The sequence below is a fragment of the Sorex fumeus genome, unplaced genomic scaffold, assembly GCF_029834395.1.
Source record: "Sorex fumeus unplaced genomic scaffold, SorFum_2.1 ptg000054l, whole genome shotgun sequence".
In the NCBI taxonomy this organism is placed as follows: domain Eukaryota; kingdom Metazoa; phylum Chordata; class Mammalia; order Eulipotyphla; family Soricidae; genus Sorex; species Sorex fumeus.
In genome coordinates, this window is record NW_026606111.1 from 34457385 (window position 1) to 34479967 (window position 22583).

The 22583-nt window shown below is 40.9% G+C and overlaps 1 protein-coding gene across 2 annotated transcripts in view; it reads left to right on the plus strand.

Moving 5' to 3' along the window:
• The first annotated feature begins 471 nt into the window (after positions 1–471).
• DSE (dermatan sulfate epimerase) overlaps positions 472–22583 on the plus strand; it is a 79660-nt gene continuing 57548 nt past the window's right edge. The window contains exon 1 of one of the 2 annotated variants that reach the window (XM_056125073.1): positions 472–514. The gene's annotated coding sequence lies outside the window, so the exon portion shown is untranslated. The remainder of the gene's footprint in view (positions 515–22583) is intronic. The other variant, XM_056125075.1, reaches the window with a different exon arrangement.

The following is a 22583-nucleotide window of genomic DNA, read 5'->3' on the forward strand; positions in this document are numbered from 1 at the left end:
TTGGAGCCAAAGAGGCCCGGCAGGACAAGGGGTGCCTGGAGTCCGGGCCCTTGAGACGGGAAGGCCCGACGCAGCTCCGGCGCCGCACTCGGGGGGCGCAGAGGGAGTCGGCGGGGCGGGAACCGGGTAGGGGTCCAGCCGGGGGCCGGGGCGTCCCGCTTTCCCCCTCCTCATCTTCGCCTGCGCTGGTGACGTTGCGGTTTTCCTCCTCCCTCCAGCGGAGCCTCCGCGCCGCCGCGTCGCGCCCGCCTCCCTTTTCGCCCACATCGCACCCGCCCGCGCCCAGCCGGGACTGCCCGTCGCGCCAGCCGAGGCTGCAGCGGCGCATCCCGGGGCGCGGCGCCCACCGGCACCCATGGTGCGGCGGGCGCGCTGAGGGCTCGGGTCCGGGGGCGCCAGGTGCCCGGGCGCCCTGGGGTGAAAAGGGGCGCTAGGGGGCCGGGGAAGGAGCTCCGGATCCTGAGCCGCGGCTGGGGAGGCGACGCCCGGGAGCACCCAGCTTCGGCGGAGAGCGGTAAGCCGAGGGGCGCGTGGCGGGCGCTGCCGGGGACCCGGCTCGGGGCCCGGCGCGGCGCAACTTTCTTGCCCAAGTGGCGGGCGGGTGGCGGCGAGCCACGTCCCGCGCCGGCCTCCTGCTCCGGCTGACGGGAGGGGCGTGCAGCCCAAGCGTGGATTCCCCTCTCCAGCCCCCTGCGAGGGAGCGGCCTCGGGGCAGCCCCGAAGCCCCTTCCCACCCGCCGATCGCGTGGCGCCACGCTAGAACCCAGAGATCGCTGTTGGGGCGTCGGGTCTCGTGGATCCCCCCCCCCCCCCATCGGAGATTTCCTGCATGGCCAGCTGGGCTCCCGCGCCCCGGGACCGGGCTGGGTGGCGCAGAGCTGCGCCCTCGTGCTCTCCGCGAGTCTGAGCTGTTGGTGGTGGCCGCGGAAGCCTGGGCAACGCGTTCCTAGCCTCCCCCCACGCCGCCGGCACTGGGGCGGGGGGAAGTGTGGGCAGACCTCCCTCGCGGTCACTTCGGCTAGAGGAATTTGGGGTTCGGGGCGCGCACACCGGCTGGGGAGCTCGGTGAGCAACGCCGCCCGGGCGCCGGATCTGTCTCACCAGGAATCTGGGACAAGTGTGGGACCCAGGAACCTTTGTGGTTTTCAGCGCGTCTTCAGGGCAGCAGCCTCTTGCTTACTAGGCCGGGTGACATTCATGATCGAAACGAAATCCATCGCCAAAAGCGGGAGGTGAACCATATTTACCTGGAATTCCTTAAGCCAGAACGATCACGTTTCCTAGTTGGGAAACTTCCCGTAGCCCACACTTCATAGCTGGGAGCAGGAGTGATCCCTGGGAAAAGTTTATTTCGTTATTGTCTTGGGTTAGAGAATCATGACTTAGTGTTGTTACATTCCGTTTAAGAACGGGCGTTTTCCTTGGGACAGAGTTTCAAAATGATTTTTAAAAAACTTTTAGTTTTCACGTTATAGAGTTTAACCTTTCAAGAATTACCTTTTCTCCGTTTTGGGGCGAGTTCTCTACTGATGACAAAAGTAAATATTGACTTGCAATATTAGGTTGACTATCCAGACAGTACCACCAGAAAGGGAGGGCAACAATTTGTAATACCCACGAAGAAATAAAATACAAGATTATCTAGGTATTTGTCTATCATGAACTACCCTTTAAAAGACTTCATGTAGATTAAGATCTGTTTTGAGGCCCTGGCTCACAGGACTAGAGTGCATGCCTGGCATGCAAGGGACTTTGGGTTTGATCTCGGAAATCTGAACACCACGTGCCACATCTTACAATGTTGGTGTCACTCTGGTAGCATCTTCACCGATGGGTAGCTCCACCCACAGAAAAAATTGATACAAAAACCAAACAAAAGGATATAGTATAGCTGGTAGGCCACTTGCCTTGCATGCTGATGACCAGCTTTTCATCTTGGGCACCACATATGGTCCCTGCAGCTGTTTCAGAAGTGATCCCTGAGCGCAGAGCCAGAAATAAACCCTGACTGAGCCCTGCTGGATGTGGCTCAGCCCATCAACAACAACAACAACAACAACAACAACATGCCACCAATACCCAAGCAACAATCCTTTTATGAAGTAATTAAATGTGTGATGGTAAATTGTAAATGGTAAATGTGTAAATGTGTGTAAATGGTAAATGTGTGACGGTAAATGAGTAAATGTGAGTAATATGTGGTCAAGTAAAATGGACAAAAGAATAGACTGAATTTGATACCTACATTATTTAGTGACTCCTCTTTGTGGGTTCAGTATAAAGTACAAAATTGTGCTGGGTATGCAAGAAACTGCCTTTTCTCCCCCTGGGACAGCTAAGGTGGAAGGGGAAAACATACAGAAGCAACAGCTGGAAGCCTGAACTCAGGAAGTATGACTTTTCATTGTTTGGTATTTGATGCCAATATATATTTCATCACATTTTAGTTCATTAAATAAAACCAGTGGCCCTGTGACGTGCATTTTAACCTTCATTGATGGTATAGCTATCAAATAAAAGGAAATTCCCAAAATAAATACGCAAATGAATTAACTTGGACAAGTGGGAGATTTGCCATCAAACACATAATTTCTGTTGTCACATAACTTCTGTGGTTCTCCAGGGTGGAAATTGTTAAAAGTTCCTCCCTCAGAGGTTAGGAGCCTGGTTGTGGCAGGATGTCACTTGAGATGTGTGTGTCTCAATTTAGTATTTATAAAATCAGTTCACAAATTAGTTAATAGAGATGTCTTTAAAAAAATTTTTTTTATTGAATCACAGCGAGATATACAGTTGCAAAGTTGGTCATGATTGGGCTTCAGTCACACGATATTCCAACACCTATCCTTTCACTAGTGTGTATTTCCCACCATCAATTCCCCCATTTTCCCTCCCACCCACCACCCATCCTGCTTCTGTGGCAGGCATTTTTCTTCTCTCTCTCTCTCTCTCTCTCTCTCTCTCTCTCTCTGGTTTCTGTGTCTCTCTGTCTCTCTGTCTGTCTTTGTCTCGCTGTCTCTATGTCTTAATAGAGATTTTTAATGAGATTTGTGGACTATCCAGCCTAGTATCTCAAAGTGCTATCTTGAGAAGACCAGAGGTCCTTCCTTCATGAGGTAAAGTTCTCCACAGCTGTGGCCCAGCTTATCATAGTGCTTTATTATATAAAAATGCATTTATCTAAGTGTTTTGAGATCAGAGATGGAAAGTGCATTCAGAAATTAAACAGAATATTTACACATTTGACGATTTAATTTGTGATAGAATGTTTTGGTGTTTATTTCTGCTTGCCTAGAATCCCACTGTGGTATGAGAAAAATTACATGGTTCAGACATTATAATATGAATAAATAATTTGAGAGGAATAGAGGAAGATAAAATTTAGAATTTGTGTTTTACTGTGTTAGTCTGTTTGGCATTTCGAATACGTTACAGGTACCTTGCCAGGATTTGCCGTGTGGGCGAGATACTCTCGGTAGCTTGCCGGGCTTTCTGAGAGGGTCAGAAGACTTAGCCAGAAGTATATTTGAGTAAAAAAATATGCAATTTTGAACTTTTTCAACCCTCCCAATCAAAAATTAATTAAAATTTTTCTCCCCATGAGGGATTCTATTTTGGCAGTAAGAATAAAAATATCATGACACATATCTAAGAAAAAACATATAATTAAGTAGTAAATTATGCAGTTCATTTATTACTGTAAATTGCAGAAAGTTACATGCCCATTTTCTCTAGTATAATCAGGAAATATTCAATTAAGAGAGAAGGATGCAGGGGGCTGGAGCGATAGCACCACAGGTAGGGTGTTTGCTTTGCATGGGGCACCACTAGAAGTGAGTCTAAGCACAGAGCCAGTAGTAAGCCCTCGAGTATAGCTAGTTATAGCCCTGAAACCAAAACAAATGAAAGCAAAAAGATAGAAAAATACTTATCTTGGGATATCTTTGTACTGTAGAAGGTGTATTCTGTAGAAGGTGTATTCATTATTATAGGGGATACCATTACTACTTTTACAGTGTAGGAAGGATGGATCTTTCCTATTCTGAAAGTGTGGTGTTTAAAGCCAGTGATTTCTTATCAGGAATGCTTCCAAAACAATGTGCCTATGCAGAAGACAGGACAGTTCTTATTACTGCAGTAAATATTGTAGAGTTTTCTCACTTTGGAATTATATTAACTTCCCATATAATATGTTTAATAAAACTCTTTGGGGTCACCAAGTTACCATCAGATATTAAGATGGCATAATAAATTTATCTAAATATTTATCTAAACTTAGAATCAGTACCTAGGATGGGAATCAGGCAAGTGTATATCACGATCACGATCATCCTGTTGTTTGTTGATTTCCTCGAGCAGGGACCAGTAACGTCTCCTTCCCAGCCCTGAGATTTTAAAAGAGCCATATTCAATGCTCTTTCAGGGTTAGGAGAATGAGACCCATCATTGTTACTGGTATTTGGCATATTGAGTACGACACGGGAAGTTTGCCAGATTCTGCCGTACGGGCAGGATACTTTCGGTAGCCTGCCGGGTTCTCCAAAGGAAAAATGAGATAATAAGATGTCCGGGAGCTGGGTCCTGCGTCTTGGCCATTGATGGGACCAACCTGGTACCGGTGGCAGCTGGTGGGCGTGATGCCCACCCACTGGAAGATGGGGGATCTGGGCAGAGAAGGCCCTGTTCCAGTCTGAGCACGCTTGGAGATCTCAGCCCTGGGACCCGCATGCCTGGGTTCCTCTGCCGGTGCCTTCATGCATGAGGCTTGTCCGGAGTGTGGAGAGTCGTCTCAGCATGGCTGTGGCTGGATCTGGAGGTCCTTGGCTGCTGGGACTCTGCTCGGGTTAGGGTTTGGGAAACTCAACCTGCCCCCCTCCAAGTACCCCGGTGAGGACAGCCAGGCGCGGGGGCAGGAGACTCTGCCAAGTGTGTATAATTTCAGAATATTGGAAAGAGAAATTATTTTCTTATGAAATTCATCACTGTCACTGTCCTCCCGTTCATCGATTTGCTTGAGCAGGTGCAGTAACATTGTGAGACTTGTTACTGTGTTTGGCATATCGAATACATCACGGGTAGCTTGCCAGGCTTTGCTATGTGGGTGGGATACTCTGTAGCTTGGTGGGCCCTGTTTGCTGCATGCAAGGCAAACACCCTACCCGCTGTGCTATTGCTCCAGCCCTTGAGAATGGGGTCTAGATTAAAATCTCAGATCCCAGAGGTACTAATACATGCTTTCATTAGGACATGGCAATACTAAGAAATTTCAGGATAATATTCCTGAAGGAATAATATTATCAAGGAATATTTTTGCAGAATTTTTTGAATAATATTTTGAGGAATTTCAAAAAGTCTTGCCAACTTTAATGCCTAATTTTTCCCACTCTTTTCTTGGTTTGGGGTCCACAGCCAGCTTTACTCAGGGCTTACTTCTGTATCTCTGTGCTCAGGGATCACTTCTGGTGGTGCTTAACATACCATATGTACTGAATCGCATTTGGTACTGAACCTAGGTAAGCCACATGGAAGACAAGTGCCTTTCCTCCTGTACTATCTCTCTGACCCTCTAATGCTCAACTTAATCAGAAATTATCCTTAAAATTCTAAGTTTTCCATAAGTGGATTATATTTTAATTTAAAAATATTATTTTTAATAGCTTGAAAACTCTGTAGAGTTTAGTAAATAAATGTAACCCTAAGTTTTGATGTGTTTAACTTAAGTATTCTGCAACTTTTAATTATGCATGTCCCAGTAATTTTTGGGGGGAGGTCACACCTGGCAATGTGCAGGGGTTAGTTATTCTGGCTTTGAAGTCAGGAATTATTCTTGGTGGTGCTTGGGGGACCATATGGGATAATGGGAATTGAACCCAGGGTGGCCTTGAGCAAGGCAAACCCCCTACGCGCTGTACTATCACTCCAGCCCCCCCTTTAAATTATGTATGAAAGAGTGGTTTGGTTAGCTATTGGTGGAGATGTGTTTGTTGCAGTAAAGAATCACCTAAAAAGAGAAATAGAAAGTATTGTCATTAGAATAAAGAGGGACCTTTTAGAATTAATAAGCTCTTGTTTACAAAAACATGTGCATTTAGAATTGAAGAATAAATTTCTGAGAGACGATATAGCTACACGAATACTTGCATTTTAAATTATTCAGTACTTAAAATTGTTTTTCAGGGAATAACAATATTTCTTCCTCCCATGAAAATGGAGACTGTAAAACAGGTGTCTTATTTTTAAAGTGTCTGGAAAGAAAAGTATCTTGAAGTAAGAAATTTTCCTATGATTCAAATAATTCATGATCTACTTTAAGATGCGATTCATGTTAATTGCGCATTAAGTCCATTTTTTTCTTTATGACTCCAAATTTATATTATAATATAGTCTGTGCTTTGTTAATCCCTTTTGCTACTCACAACTACTGCCAATAAACTGTCAGCTCCCTACAGTGCTATGAGCTTCCTATGCCTCTGTAAACTGGCCACTTATGGGGCTCTTTCCCACAGCTCCTCCTTCATCCACTTTACTGTCTCTTCTCATGCCTTCTGAGGATTCCAAGGTGCAAGGTGAGACTCTTCTGATTCCTGCAGAGCCCTAGGCTCCTTCTTCAGTTCTCATTAGCTGCCTTCAAGGTCTTTGAATGCCTTTAAGCTTTACTGTGTTCCTTACTTCTACCAAGGTAGGCAAGCTCCAGCCTGTTGAGAATGTAGATTTTAGATTCTCTTTCTGATGCCCAGAAGAGTATAAACCTGCAGGAGGCAGAGTGTTAGGAAGGCAAAAGGGTTGATTTTACCTTGGAATGAGAAGGAAAAACTGTTGAGACCATCTGTTTATTTCTTGAATGGAATAGTTTATTCAGTCTTCTATTCAGGATAATATTATGAATTTTAATATGCATTCCTTTCATCTTGGAAATATCCTTGGAATATTCTTGGGTATTTCCATTGATATTATCATGGTAAGTGTTGTCATTATTTGCCTCTCCAGTAATATATAGAAACTATAAGCAAAATGATAAACAGCACTTGCTTTGGTGTTTCCTATTGGGACTAATTCTAGCAATTAGGTAAGTGTAAGTGTGTCTTTAAAAATACTGAAAGTACTGAAAATTGCCACATTTTAGGAGGTATTATTTATTGAATTATTAGTGTCTCCCTTATCCTAATTAGCATGAAAAATAACAGGATAACCGTAATAAAATTATATTTATTTAAATTAGTACATATGCTCTTTTAAAAGAAATTGATTAGGCCCACATTTAGTTATAAAGTTGTCATGGGGAAACCCTCTTTGGAAACCCTGCCATACTATGGGAACTTCCTGCTCTTTTCCTCCCCACCCCACCCTCACACTCCTTTTTTCTATTCTTTTAAGTAAATCTCTTCTGAATTTGGCCATTAAAAACAAAACCTGCAAAAGAGGCATTGAGTGGCAAACATGTTCAGTCCATAGTCTACTTTCGACATGCATCTCCCCTCCTGGGAGGATCCTCCAAACATCCTTTATTTGGTGCTCCCTTCTCTATCTGAACATGTTTGCCACTCAATGCCTCTTTTGCAGACCACAACACCCAAAAGGAGAGAGAGAACACAGGGGATTGCCCTGCCACAGAGACAGGGGGGATGGGGGGATGGGGGTGGGAGGGATATTATCCATGGTGGTGGAAAATGGGCACTGGTGGAGGGATGGGTATCTGATCATTGTATAATTGAAACCAAAGCACAAAAAATTGTAAATCTACAACTTTAAAAAAAATAAAATGAAATAAAGGGGGAAAAAAAAAAAACAAAAAAAAAACCTGTCATGTAAGTCTTTCCCGCTTGAAATTTTCATTGCAAATACAGATGCTATTGAGTTGCAAATGTGTATTTGTTGATTAGATCAGGACTTTTGTATTTGTCTCTTGTAACAAATTTACCTTCTAAGCCTTAGGTATTTAATGTATGCAGATATTATACCACAATAAAGTTGAATCCGCATTCCATAACTCTTAAAAGGAATTTGTAAAGGAAATGGGCTCAGCAGCCTTGTGGATCTATAATTTTTTATTGGTTAAGTATGCAGGCAATATAGTGGCTTTACTGTTGGGAGTCTAATAGCTATTGCAAGGGGAAAAATGAGGATAGTTGTTAGCAATTCCTAAAGTAGAAGGTTGTAACATTTAATTTGGTTATGTAAATTAGTGTAAAATGTAATAATCTATAGATAATGTTGTGAATCTAGTAGTGATTATTCATTTAAAGTAAACTCAATATAATTTTGTTTAGATTGGAGTATTGAGAGGATATTTCTGAAGTTAAGATCAAGAAAGTTACACTAGTCATAAGAAATTCTAGAATTGTATGCTAAAATTACCTTGCTTTTCTATTGGGTTATGCCCTGATAAAATCTCATGTAAATTTAGAATATCAAAAATGCATTTAATAGTCCTAATTTACTGAACAGTATAGCTTGGTCTTCAACTTAAAGTGAAAAAATCCTAAATTTAACCTTCAGAAGGGATAGTTTTGAGTTTTAAAATGTTTCATGACAAGATGCTTGTAACATCTGACAGGTAGGGTAGAGAACCTAGCTTTTTAAACTGTGGGTTCCCTTATAGGATCTCATAGTTGAGTTGGAGGGTCACAAAAATCTTGGCAACAGTAGAAGGTTTCTCAACAAGCAATGATTGAAAATTAATTGAAAATTAACTAACTGCGTAATGAATCTGAGGTGTTTCTGGCAACTCTCACTGTGTTCATATTTTTGGATGAAAAGGAGTTGCCAGTAGAAAAGGTTAAAGTAGCCTGGAGTAGAGCAGTAATGAAGAACTAGATGGCCTGGCTTCAGGACAACATTTTTTGTCTTTGCATTTCTTTTTGGAAACTTCTTCACACTTTCTCTTTCTTGTTCTTTTTTGGGCAGTGCTCAGTAATGAGTCCTGATGGTGCTTAGTGGACCAATGGGATTTCAGGGATTGAGATTCCTGGCAGTGCCAGGCATCAAACGGGGTTGGCCATAAGAAAGACAAGCACCTTAACCCCAATATTATCTCTGGAGCCCAAATTTTACACATCTAACTGTAACCTTTTCTTCTTGAAACTGCATATTTTGTTGTTTCAATATATCTGAGGGCAGACTGTAGGTAATAAATGTCTAGGATTCCACAAGTTCTAGTAAATAACTTGTCTTGGAGATTTTGCAGTTTAATGACATCATTCTAGGGGGCACGAATAGGGCTAGTCACCAGCCCTGTGGATAATCAGGTATGAGCCAGCTGGATTTTGGAGTCACCTGCAGTGTTTACTTTTCTCCCAGGGGGGCACTGGGCCTGTGGAAGGAAAAAAGCAGCCTGAAAGGGAATGTTGAACAGCTGTTTTCCATCTTCGCTGAAGTAAAAGAAAAGGAAATAGACTTATAGCAAGCATCAAGAAGGATTAATGCTAAATACTGGGGTGTTCTGAATGTTTCTAACCTTTCTGAAGGAGGCCTTTGAGTTTTGTTGTTGTTTAGAAAGGTTTAAGTGATGTTTTGTTGTGACGTTAAAATTTGTCTTCTAAACTTACAATTTTATGACTTCTGCTCATCTGAATTAGAAAATCTTAGAAATTAAAATTCATTTAATGATACAAATGCAGAAAAAATAGTTTTTATTTTTCAATTATAAATTGCCTTTATAATTTGTACTTAGCACTTTTATTTATTGGAACAAAATATTTACAAATAGGTTAAATATTAACCAACTATTAACACGTCTTCAGACAAACATTATCATATCCTCTATATGTTCTATTATTAAACAGGTTACAGTTCTTTAGATTTCTTATTTATTCTGAAAAAAAATTAAAAGTTTTGGCACAAGACAGTATGTTCCCTTTAGACTTTCAGTATTATTTTTTTACATTTAGTTTTTCTTTCTTTTTTTTTTATTAGTGAAACACCATGAGGTACAGTTGTAGACTTACAAATTTTCGTGCTTGGGTTTCAGTTACAAAGTGATCGAGTACCCACGTTCCATATTTTAATAGTAGTGAACATATGAATTTAACAAGCATTCATCACTTATGTGGTCAAGTTACAGAGTTTTTTTGTGTCAGAGAGCCTGGAAAATTCTCTCCTATACCACACTTATTCTAATCAAATTTATGATTGATAATGATATTTATGTGAATGGGGTATGGATTTTATTTCAGTTTTGTTTTGAAACTAGAATCTCCAGGAGAATTGATTTGTGTGATTTCAGGCCCTTGGTTCTGTCTTTTTTTTAATATTAAAGTTAGGAATTGCTTAAGATAGAATTATCTTAAAAGACTGTTTATTTTGATATAGCCAAAAGTGTTGGAAAATGCCAACAATGAAGCAGTGGATTTTGGGGACGTTACCAAGTGGAGCCCAACAAAGTCAGTGTGGGCTAAAAGTATTTTTACAACCTAAAATTTTGATGCAATTTTGAAATGCCTTTCACACTTACTTTTCTCGAAGAAAACAAATTATTGGAAGCCCTGAAAGATAACTGCAAAGTTGTCTTACTTGAATTTTTCTTATGTTTCTAGTGGGTGCTTCATTTCTCTCTCTCTCTCTCTCTCTCTCTCTCTCTCTCTCTCTCTCTCTCTCTCTCTTTTTCCCATCATTTCTTACTCTTACACAAGAGCTTCAGATTCTAACAAGAACCCAGAAGCAGAGAACAAACAGACCAGCAACCAGTCCGTTGTATTGTTAGTAGAGTTTAAATGATCCTTTCTTAAATACTAGTGTGAAATTTTAAGAATCTTCTTGTTATGCAGTCAAGTATTCAAATAAATTCATCCAACTTGCTATGTGTTACGTTGGGGTTCTAAGATATTTCACTTAGATGTTTAGACTGACTGTGATTACATGAAACCATTTCATATAAAATACAGATTTACAAATAGGATTTGAATAGTTGCTGTGGGAACTTTAATAAAATCAGTTTCCCCTCTTGTTAAATTGGATCTTACAAGTTTTAGGTTTAAGTTGAATCATTTCCAGCATCTTTTTTCTTCAGAGAGAAATGTGTGGTAGTATTTATAGTGCAACATTGCCGTAAAATGATAAACCCTATACCTAAAAAAGTTGAATTTTCTAAGTAGTGTTGGGTGGTTATATAACAGTTCCTTCTTTGTGTGCTTCTTTTTTTCTTGGTTAAGCCACTGAAATTTGGTTCAATGATTGCAAGTTTTAGAAAAGATAAATCTGTGTTACTTGGGAATGAATGCTTTGACATACAACTTTTTCCAATGTACTTTTGAACCCAGAGAGTCAGATGAAAGAACGCTATACTTTAGCTATAGAAATACTGAAAGGATTTAGTCATTTAGTGAGTATTTGCCAGGTACTTCTGTGTCCTTGAGGACTTCTGGGTGGGGGCAAAGAGGGAGGCGTACAAAATAAATATGACATGTTTCCAGACTTAGGGAACTATAAAATCTGGCTGGAGAAGGGTAAACTGTGTGTGAAACTTTATGAGAACAGTGAAGTGCTGAGCAGAGACAAATGACTGCAGTAGGACTAAAGGAAGGAAGAGATGCTCAGCAGGGGGTGGGAGGGCTGGGGACTGGGGGTGGGGGATGTTACATTGACCGAAGTGGGGGGTGGGAATTGGGCCTTTGGAGGAGTTGGGGGGGGGGTTGAGGGGTGGGGGCAGAAAGCACTGCCAAATTGTGGAAACTTTGGATGAGAATGTTGTTCATTTTGCTCTGCAGGATAGTCTGTCGAGTTGGAAAGTGAAAATATAGATGTCAAAGGAAAAATGGAATACTTTTGGGTACAGGAAACTCCCCCCCAGTCAAATAAACAAAAACCCAAATTTAAAGCTCCACAGTAAAGACTTTACTGAGAAGTCAGTTGGGGGTGAAGAGAGATGGCGGGTGCATGTGCAGCTGTGATGTCAGACAGAAGTTGATGTCTCCCAGGTTTATAGTAGGGATTGAAGTAAAATGGACAAATATGAGTAAGGTTTCCAAATCATTGTGCATTTAAAGAATCCCAAGCCAACAAAAATTACCTGCAAAGAGTAGCAAGAGTACATAGACAAATGGTGGTTTTCTTTTTTTTTTTCTTTTTGGATCACACCGAGCCAATGCTCAGGGGTTACTCCTGGCTCTGCACTCAGGAATCACTCCTGGCGGTGCTTGGGGGACCATATGGGATGCTGGGAATCGAATCCGGGTCGGCCTCATGCAAGGCAAACGCCCTACCCACTGTGCTATTGCTCCAGCCCCAACAAATGGTGATTTTCAAGCTATGAAAGATCTCATTCCTTGAAAACCACTAAGGGAATTAAGGTGGCACCCAGTGTTGGCTCCATCTTCCTTGAGGGTTGGAGAGAATATGAGATTCAGTGTCCTTGGAAAAGCAGTCTCTGGGTAGCTGCTGCCTCGTTTCATTAGAGACAAGACCGAGGCCCCATGACAGCTGAGCTTGGGCGTCAGGAAGAAGCTTGGGCCTCCACGGCTGAGGGGCTGGCAGGTCACGCAGTTTCAGGCCCGTTTGGTCTGTGGGTTGCGTCTCGGGGGGGTTCCCGGGAGGACCTGATGAGGCGCAGCACAGTGCCAACAGCACTTTATTAAATAGGTTTTTGGTTTTTGTTTTTTAAAAAAACAACTCAGGTGGTACTTTTTTTGGTGGTGGTGGCGGTGGGTGGGTGGGTGGGTGGGGGGTCGGACCACACCCGGTGGGGCTCAGGGCTCGCGCCTGGCTCTGCACTCAGGGATCACTCCTGGTGGGGCGTGGGGGACCACATGTGGTGCGAGGGATTGGACCCGGGTCAGCCGAGTGCGAGGTGAGCTCCCTGCCTCCTGATCTCTCCCTCCGGCCCCCCAGCCCTGGTCATGCCTGACCCTGGATCCTCAGCCACTGCACTGCCATGTGCTGTGTGATCTGAGTGGTTGCACCAGGGAGTGACCACACCATCCTCTGGGGTGACTGTCCAGCCACCCCCCCCCCCCCCCTCAGTGGAAGAGTATACCATAGATACAGTGACAAAGAACCAAAGTTCCATCAGAAAATCTTAAATTGGAAAAATTCTGCTACATCTAGTTTCCCTTCCTGTCTTATTCAATTTAATAATCTTACTTGACAGTCTTCCTGTTTCCACATCCTTTTAGGACAAGATATGAAAAGTTTTAAAAATGAGATTAGTACTCATAGAGTTTTCTTTTGCATGGATATAGAAGAATCTCACTAGGTTTGTCCAAAAGTAGTAGCTAGTGGAATGTGGCTATGAGCAGAGATAAGTAGGCTAGATATGAGTATAGCCTTAGATTAGCACAGGCAGAAAATGGAGCTCATATTCTAGAATATGATGCTAAAGACAGAGTGAAGTTCAGATAGTTGAGTACTCTGGCAAGGCTTTGTTAAATTATACTTCACGACCTTTAACATACAGACACTAACATATCTAGCCATGTTTTCAATTTAAATTGGAGTGTCTATCAGGAGTGTGTTCCCCTGCCCCCCATGTGTATATATTAATTCAAAAATCATTCTCTTTAATTTTATTCAGCATTTGTAGTTTCTGACAGTCTAGCCAAGACTTTTCTCCAAGATTGTTTTCAGAATACACATGAGGCCTTCTGAGTAGTGACATAATCAGAATTCTGATGGGCAGGATGGCTCTGGCCCCTATGTTGAAAATGGTATCAGGAAATGTAAGAGGGAAGGCAGAGAAACTATTTGGAGGCAACCGCAGGGAATAGGCAAGACAGGTTATTTTCGGCTTATCGGTAAAAGTGACTAGAGTCTGTGTGTGCTTGAGAATGAGACCAGCAGAATTTGCTGAAGGTTTTGATATGGAGACAGAGAGACAATGAAAGGAGGGAAAGTTTGAATCTGAATTGCTGCGGTTAGTTGACAGAGATTGGAGAAGTTTGAAAAGCCAGTGTCTACAGCTCTGGGTTAATTACATCAGCATGTCATTGTTTTACAAACCAAATCTGTGGTATTCTTGATTTTGATCATGACTCATAAGAGGACATTTGGAAAGTACTTAGGGATTTTTGATGTCAGAAAAACTATGATCTGTTAGACAAAAATGAAGATGGAAGAAAAAGTACGTATGAAAATGTTTGAGAATTTGAAAGACAGCAGAAAGAGGAAATTGTATTATTGGTGAGAATTTGAAAATTAAAAATATGGAAAAATGTTTGAATATGTATAAGAATGAAAAAGAACTTCATATCTAGTGAGTGATACAAGCGTTACTCCATGGTACTCATATGATAAATAAAATTGTCATTTAAATAAAATATAGAATTTAGTGCCAGTAAATAACTGCTGTAAAATTTTCTCAAGCCTTTGCCTGACATTTATGTTTTCCATTATCAGTAATATAAAAGCCTTTAAGAAGTCGCTAAGTTCTTTCCATTCTGGTGTGTCCTTTGCTTCAGTGTGGACCTCCTTGAACCCACCCATGTATCATTTTTCTGGGTCTAAGTCAGTGTTTCCAAAGTGGGTAATATTTACTCCTGGAGAGATGGATTTAGGAGTCACTGAAATGCTGGTATATAGTTGAGGGTAGGGCTCTTTCTCTTTGTTCACTTAATGAAAGTAGACATCTGGGAAGGGTGGCATGCTGAGTAATTTTTTTTTTCTGAAAAAAGAACAGTAGTTTAAAGAAATGTGGGAATCTCTGAATAGCAGCAATGAAGAAAAGATAACTATTTGGTGGAAAGTATACAGACTTTTTTAAATGAACTCATAGATAGAACCGGGATTTAGATGATTGGATGTTTGAAAATGAAGGTTGGCCTCCCAGACCACCAAAGAATTCAGTGATTCACGGGAAGGACTGATTTTAAAAAAAACTGCTACAATTACAATTTATGGGTTATTACTGACAAATGACGGATTAAATTGAGGAAAGCGGAAGCATTTGTGGGGGCAGAATTGAGAAGTAACCAGCATAGTCTACTGGGCGTAGTCTTTTGTGGAGCTACATGCCCAGAAGTACTCTGACAACGCATGCAAAGTGTTGCTAGAGAGAGGAAGACGTTCACCCAAGCCCTGCTATCCAGGGCCATTTCTTTGGTGTTGGGGCTAGTTCAGGTGGTGCTCAGAAGCTCTTCCCAGCACTGCTAAGGAGGGGGTTGTTTCCCAGCAGTCCTTGGGGGACCATGCAGTACTGGAGATGAGACTGTGGCTTAACCTCGAGCTCCCAAGTATACAGCATGCATTCAGTCCTTTCAGCTCTCTCCTGGCTCTGTCCAGACTTTCACTGGAGTTCAGTTGCATAAGCATTTAGACCTTTGCATGACTGACTTCAGCATTTCTTACTCTTGCATGTCTGAACAGAAAAAAAAGGGAACTCATGATAAGTCACATTGTTAGTATAAATTATCTGATCAAACTAGTACCATATGACCCAAAGTTTCAGACTTCCAAGAACTCTTATCAAGCAGAGTATTATAAAAGATTAGAGTTATATCTGTCCTGCACTAGACAAGGGCGACTCTTGAGGAACATTTTTAGAAATTAGTAGGGTTTGAACTATGGTCTACTGAGTCAAACCTTTCTTAACCTTTCTTTTATACTTTGTCAGGGTCTTGCACATGGCATTCTTGCTTCTTAGAGCCATTATTATTAAAGATTAAACTTATCGACTATGATCTTGGAAAGATGATATGGAAATATCTAAAATGTATATAGCTTATCTAAATTTATAAATGTGTTAATCACAGTAAGTCACAAAAGAGTTCATGTAAGTTTTGTGCAACTTTACCCCCAAACCAGTAATTGATATCATGACTCATCCTACAGAAGTTTTTAAATGCTGCCTAGAAGCACAGAGGAATGTATAATATACTGTAGTATTGATTGAAATCAGGAATGAAGTTGAATGAGGGAAGGTACACTGGAAACTCATATGAAATCCTGGACAGACATTTATATAGGTAAATATTTCATCATGTGGGGCAGGGCAATGAAGTCTGGTTTGGGGGAAAAATATGTATCTTTGTAAGAGAGTTGGATGTGGAGAGAAAAGAAGAGGGAATGGGAAATAGTGACAAAATTCAAATTAGAATATGTCGTGAAGAAGATAAGAGAGATTTGAATACATGATGACTGGGTTTTGGATTCAAAATTAGTATCTTGAGCGGCTAATTATACAGAAGAGAATGGGTGTGCACAGCATATCAGGATCCCTCCATGTGTTAGTGTGTGGCCATATACTCGGGAGAAGTCCCAGGAGTGAGGCCTTAGGGCCTTCCCTCTGGGAGAGAGAGAGAAGTTAGGCATAGTGGGAAACTTTCCCCTTATAAGGTCTAGGATCAAAACCAATCTTCTAACTGACTGAGTAACTGAGTATGACATTTAACCCCTCATAAATCTAACCCTCTTTAAAATTTTTTTTTTTAAAAAATTGAATCACAATGAGATACACAGTTACTAGGTTATTCATGATTGGATTTCAGTTATATAATGTTCCAACACCCGTCCCTTCACCAGTGTACATTTCCCACCACCAGTTTTACCCTCTTCACTGTTTAAAACAAAAGTCTTCTGAAAGGAAATGAGCATGATTTGAACAGCGCAAGCAAAGTTCTTTTCCAGGAAAGAAGTACTTTACTTTTATTATTATTATTATTATTTTGCTTTTTGGGTCACACCTGGCAATGTACAGGGGTTACTCCTGGCTCTGCACTCAGGAGTTACTCCTGGTGGTGCTCAGAGAACCATATGGGATGCTGGGAATCGAACTCGGGTCAGCCGTGTGTAAAGCAAATGCCCTACCCGCTGTGCTATCTCTCCAGCCCCGGAACTTAACTTTTAAAAAAATATTTATTAGTGAAACACCATGAGATACAGTTGTAGACTTACAAATTTTTGTGCTTGATCGAGTACCCATCCCTCCACTGGTGCCCATTTTCCACCACCACTGATCCCAGTATCCCCTCCCACCCCCCACTTCCCCCATTCACCCTGCCTCTGTGGCAAGGCATTCCCTTTTGTTTTCTCTCTCCTTTTGGGTGCTATGGTTTGCAAAAGAGGCATTGAGTGGCAATCATGTTTGATCCATAGTCTACTTTCAGCATGCTTCTCCCATCCTGAGAGTATCCTCCCAACACCCTTTATTTGGTGCTCCTCTGTCTGAGCTGCCTTTTCCCGTTGCATGTGCAGCTGGCCTCCAAGTCATAAAGGCACATGAGAAAATGCTCTACATCATTAATCATCAGGTAGATGCAGATCAATACAACAATGAGATATCATCTCACACCACATCCAAAAGAACAAAAGCAACTGGTGCTGGCATGGATGTGGTGAGAAAGGGACCTTCCTTCACTGCTGGTGGGAATGCCGTCTGGTTCAGCCCTTTTGGAAAACAGTATGGACGATTCTCAAAAAAATTAGAAATTAAAGCACAGAGGTAGGGCGTTTGCCTTGCATGCAGCCAACATGGCCGACCCAAGTTCAATTCCTCCACCCCTCTCGGAGAGCCCGGTAAGCTACTGAGAGTATCTTTCCCGTACAGCAGAGCCTGGCAAGATACCCGTGATGTATTCGATATGCCAAACACAGTAACAACAAAGTCTCCAATGGAGACGTTACTGGGCCTGCTCAAGCAAATCGATGAACAACGGGAGGAGAGTGACAGTGACAGCTCTCTCAGTAAGTGTAGCAGCATAAAAATATTGCCTATTTATAGGACTGGAGCGATAGCACAGCGGGTAGGGCGTTCGCCTTACAAGCGGCCAACATGGCCGACCCGAGTTTGATTCCTCCGCCCCTCTCGGAGGGCCCGGCAAGCTACCGAGAGTATTCGATATGCCAGACACAGTAACAACAAAGTCTCCAGTGGAGACGTTACTGGGCCCGCTCGAGCAAATCGACGATCAATGGGAGGGCCTTTACCTTTTTTTTACCTTGACCCAGCAATACCACTCCTGGGAATATTTCCCAGAGAGGCAAAAAAGTATAGTCAAAGTGACATCTGCACTTGTTTGTTCATTGCAGCACTGTTTACGATAGCCAGACTCTGGAAAAAACCTGAGTGTCCGAGAACAGATGACAGGTTAAAGAAACTTTGGTACATCTACACAATGGAGTACTATGTAGCTGTTAGAAAAGATGAAGTCATGAAATTTACATAGAAGTGGTACTACATGGAAAGTATCATGCTAAGCGAAATGAGTCAGATATAGAGGGACAGACACAGAAAGATTGCATTCATCTGGGAAACATAAAGTAACAAAATAGGAGACTAATACCCAAGAATAGCCGAGAGAAGTACTTAACATTTTTAAGGAGAAAGAAGTACTTAATTTTTTTTCTAGAAGAAACAAGAGTACATGTAACCCTGGAACTTGTGTCCTTAAAGCACTGGAGGGAAAATGCTGTGTAGTATCATAGGTGGTGGTGGGTTAGGGAGAGTGAGGCCCAGGAAAGGCCACCAAGTTTTCTAATGAGATTTTGAATGAGTCCTCAACCTGGGTCATTTTGCGTAGTATTACTCTTAGGAGTTCTCTACAGAAGCAGAGAAGAGGAGGAGAGAAAAGAGAGAAGAGAGGGGAAGTGAGGGGAGAAAGAAGAAAAGAAAGGAAGGAGGAAAAAAGAGAAGGACGGAAAGGGAAAAAGGAAGGTGAGTAAGAGGAAGGAAGGTAAGTGAGAGAGGGAGGAAGGCAAGGAAGGGAAGGAAGGCAGGAAGACAGGAAGGTATAAGGCAGGAAGGAAGGAAGGAAGGAAGGAAGGAAGGAAGGAAGGAAGGAAGGATTTCCCATTTTCTGACGTTTTTGTTCATTAAAACCCTTGGCAGATAGAATGACTCCTACCCACTTCGGGGAGACAATCTACTTTACTCAGTTTGTTGGGTCAGAGACTGATCTCTTGTGGAACCCCATTCAAAGATACATCCAGAAATGCATTTAGCCTAAATCATGGGGTTATACACAAATCTAACCATTACAGTTGGTAAGAAAAGAAATCCAAAGGGGCAATTTGATTACAGAAATAAGGATAAGCAAATTTTATCTATGATTTAAGGCGTTACATTACCAACCTAAAGTTATTGTATATTGACATTGTGTGGGAATTATACAATATTTCAAACAAGTATAAGAGTTTTAAAAGTGTAAGTTTAGAAAACGTTTTTATCTTTTAAGCTTCACTTGGACTCATGTTTCTCTGTTTCAGAAGTCTTCTCGATTCTGTGAAATTACTATCATGCATCACTAAGCTCTATCTTTCTATGTTGGTGAAATAATACCATTTGATTTGGATATTTATTTTCTCCTCAGATATGTTTAGTTGCTAGAATTTGTAACTAGAAAGTTAACGTGCAGTTGAGCAGGAAGGAGAAACCTCTTGGCAGCAAATACTTAATATTTGTCAAAATGTTTGATATTTTTAGGCTTCTGAAGAGCATGCAAGGTTATGAACACACAATGCATTGTGCCTCTTTAAAAATAACTTTTTGTGAATGATAGTTCTGTGAGTGCTTCCTGCTGGTGTCATGGCACACTTCCTTTCTATTAGACTGACCTTGGTGTTCTGGAGGAAAGGAGGAGGAGGATGTCTGAGAGCATTTATTAAACGCTTTATAAGTTTGAGGTATCCTTTTAATGCTTCAAGTATATTAGGTCATTTAGACTTCACCAAAACCTATGAGAAAGGTATTTGTATTTTAACCGTTTTTACAGAGGGATTGGGGAGAGAGCTAAGGATGTGGTGACAGTGGAATTCAAACCCAGGAAGTCTGGCTCCAGTTTGTGCCCTCAACCACTAATCGTATTCCGTGGTGAATGATAACTGGAATTTGGAAGGAAAGCTTATTATCATAAAGTGGTACATGCTTTATAGGTGTTATCTTCTTTAATCTCCCACTGGCTCTATGAGACAACTAACACTTTTTATCTTCATTTTATATGAGGGAAATTGGTTAGTTTTCTTGTTCAAAGTCCTGCGGTGTTGAAGAAAAGTCACTCTAACCTCCCTGCAGGCTCTCTACACTCTCACCTCTCTGCCTTAGTGTGGTGGTAGAAAACCTTTAGTTTTCTTGAGCATTTACTGGTTTAATTTAACTGTGGTGTGTAGCTGTTGAGTTCACTATCTTTGTTGATGTCCTCTTTTATGTTTTACTTTTAAGTGACTGATAATGTGAATGAGCATTTTAATGGTTATAGCTACCACTGAGAAAGGCATGGCTGATCTTCTTGATGCTTCCAGAAAATCTTTGGTTATTTCACTATTAAAATTTTTTTTTTAGTGTTTATAATTAAAGAACTTTTTTAAAAATGAAACACTCTAATAGTGTCATCAGTAGCTTTGTATATCTCCCCTTCCACTTCTGCTTTTTCTTTGCTGCCTTGAAAATGAAACGGATTTTACTTCCTTTGTGTATTCAAAACACTGCTTCTCTTTCAAACCATGGATCTTAACATTTTTCGCTTTGTATTTCCAGGCAAAACTCTAATGTTTAATTATGCATTTAGTTTATTAGCCACTAAACTACTTATTTTATAGTGTCTGTTCAGTGGGAAGCAAAGTCTTTAGACTAGAAATTAGGAAATCCCTATGGTCATTTTAAGTATACTTTAGAATAATTACTCTTCTCATATGAAGAAGTTATAGTTGTGCCTGTTGGTATAAGAAAGAAAATATGGTTCAGATTATATTATGAGAAAGTGGCATCTTCACAAAAACTTCCTTGAGTACAATATATAAATGTTCTTTGCACAGAACTTCACTTACAAATCTAACCTAAAGTTTCTCTAGTGTTAGTGGGAAGATGGTGAGCAGTATTATTATACATTGTGGTTTTGCTGTGTGGGCTCAGAGTTGTAATTACTTTCTCAGTAGTAGTGTATAAATTCTGTGAGCTATAACTTCATATTGCGGGTTTGTGTTTGGAAATGACTTGAGGGGAGAGATTTCTTTTTCATTTCACTCTTAATTAAGAAAAAATAAGCCTCGATAAAAGAAATTTCCATTTTTGATTTAGGAATCTTGGCTTTTATAATTTTCATTTTTTTAAAACTGAGTCAAAAGACTTAAATGTCAGAAAGTATCAGTTTAGGGAATGATTGTATAGTACTGAAGCCATATGTTTTCTTAGGATTTGACATATTTAACAATGTGATTTACTTCCTATAATATTTACCAAAGCTGTATAAGGCTTTATTTTAGATCTATTTAATTTTTTTGCAGAAAATTAATTATACTTTCAATAAAATTTCAAAGTAAAGTGAGGCGAGCTTAAACGATGTGTACATTCCATTAACCCGTATATATGGAAACAGCCAAGTACTATTTGTGAGACCATGGCAAATGTTTCTCAAATACTTCAAAATAGATTTCTCATCATTAAATAGTAAAATAGATCAGAGAAGGAAACACGCAGTTGCTGGTAAACCTGGCTGTTTTAGTCCTTTTGTGGTAATGTGTGCTAATTTGGGGGTTATTTAACTGTCTTGATCATTTAATTAACAATTTGTCCCACCTATCAAATCGGTCAAACTGGAGGACTTACTGTTGGTCTGAGCTAGCTTGGTGGTGATGGTGGCAGGATCAGAGTAGATTTATATTTTGCACTTCATTCTGAAATGCCACTGCAACTCAGTAAAAAATATTTTTGATGATATGCCACATGCATCCTTGAGTGATACAAAAAGTACAGCCTCCTTTCAAGTGCAGTGATCTTAATTGATTGAATTGGTCCAAGTCCAGGGTTTTTCTCACTGCTTTTCTTCTGATACCTGTTTACCAGTTACTTATCTAATCATTTTACATCCTGTGTAGTTTTCTGAAGAATCTGGAAATTATTTTTCACCTGCTTAATAGGTTGATTTGTTGTAAATAAGTATGTTGTCACCCTAATTTTACTTTTATATTCCTCTACCCCTCTTGGAGAGCCCGGCAAGCTACCGAGAGTATCTCGCTCACAGAGCCAAGCCTGGCAAGCTATCCGTGATGTATTCGATATCCCAAACACAGTAACAAGTCTCAAAATGGAGACATTACTGGGCCCACTCGAGAGAATCGATGAACAACAGGAGGACAGTGCTACAGTGCAGTGCTATTTGGGTGGAGGGGTTTAGTGTACATCAAGTAGCACTTCCCATGATGACCAACTGAGATACTGATGACATTGATTAAGCAAGACCAGACACTGGAACTGAGGTTAACTCATCAACACTGGCAACAACAGCACATGTTCCCTGATTGTTCCTATACTCATCCCACAATACCAACTTATTACTCTCCAATGAAGATTGTCCCACTTCTGTTGTGTCACTGTCCTTTTTCCAAAAGAACACAAGAAGCAGTGACTTTTTGTACAGTAAGAATTACTATACTTGAGAAGTGATCAAAATCAGCAAATAGTTTATATAATCATTATTATTTGCAATAATAAAGTATTTGAAACTTTTAAGGGTCAGGTGTTTTCCCTGCTCTCAGTGAGAATCTTACCTTGAATGATGAGTCAAAGAGTTTAGGAACATTGTATTGGATTTCAGCTAAGTCTCTAAGAAGTGGCATTACCTTGCCATAGCCAGTTAACATCTCTGATTCTCACTCTTTTACCTATAAATAGTTTCATCCAAATAAAATATTTTATAGATAGGTAAATAAATTCTTCCATGTCTAAA